This window comes from Penaeus monodon, chromosome 22, assembly GCF_015228065.2.
Source record: "Penaeus monodon isolate SGIC_2016 chromosome 22, NSTDA_Pmon_1, whole genome shotgun sequence".
Taxonomy (NCBI): domain Eukaryota; kingdom Metazoa; phylum Arthropoda; class Malacostraca; order Decapoda; family Penaeidae; genus Penaeus; species Penaeus monodon.
Genome location: NC_051407.1, coordinates 19,850,875 through 19,851,655, shown reverse-complemented (window position 1 = coordinate 19,851,655; position 781 = coordinate 19,850,875). Strand labels below are relative to the sequence as shown.

The window sequence follows — 781 nt, the reverse complement described above, 5'->3', positions numbered from 1 at the left end:
ATCTGCACAAATAAGGCTAAGCATAAGACCAGCAAATGTACCGTTCTTTACATAGTTCCAATGTAATTACTTCATCAAGCCAACGGGGAAACCTTCACGAGACTTCGGGACATTCCTTACAGCCAGCGTAAGACAAGTACTCGCACGCTGTGGGGAAATAACACCGTCTATAATTAGTTTGCGCAAATTTCGGGAAAGTCAACACGCTACGAAAAACAAAAGCTAGTGACGAGGGCCTTCTGTGACAGAGTTTCCAAGTGCCGCCAGAATAAACGACTTCGCTTGGACAAACAGTGTATCGCAGGAACTGGGGGTGTCATTTGGGCAAACGGAGTCGACTTTGCAAATAATGTTGATTAACTGGTGTTCCTTTGAAGCAAATTGAGCAAGGAGGTTTTGCCCTTCGTGAATAATATTCATAGTGCAAACGGTGTCTTTTTTTGAGAGTTAATTGGGTCATTTAAGTAAATTGGATTTGGGGGCGAATAGTTTCGCTTCAGCAAACTTGTCTTTTAAGTAAACGGCGTAAACTGTGCAGATTACCGAACAAATGACATCTCATAAGTAAGCACAGTCGCTTAAGTCTAAGTAGGTGCTCGAGCAAACGATAACTTTTAAGCACATGTTTTGAAATAATGGTATTCAAATGTGTAAAAAATGTAAAAACCTGTATACAGTACTTACGTACATACGTCGGCAGTTCTGAACTCCGAGATACACTTACCTACGAAGTGTGTCGTATATTTTATTTCTGAAACACTGGGAGAATATAGTAACTGAC

The 781-nt window shown here is 40.7% G+C and overlaps 1 protein-coding gene across 1 annotated transcript in view; it reads left to right on the top strand.

The window, feature by feature from the left end:
- Positions 1 to 781, top strand: part of LOC119586974 (SUN domain-containing protein 2-like) — a gene marked incomplete at its 3' end in the record, with an annotated part of 101,773 nt that overhangs the window by 906 nt on the left and 100,086 nt on the right.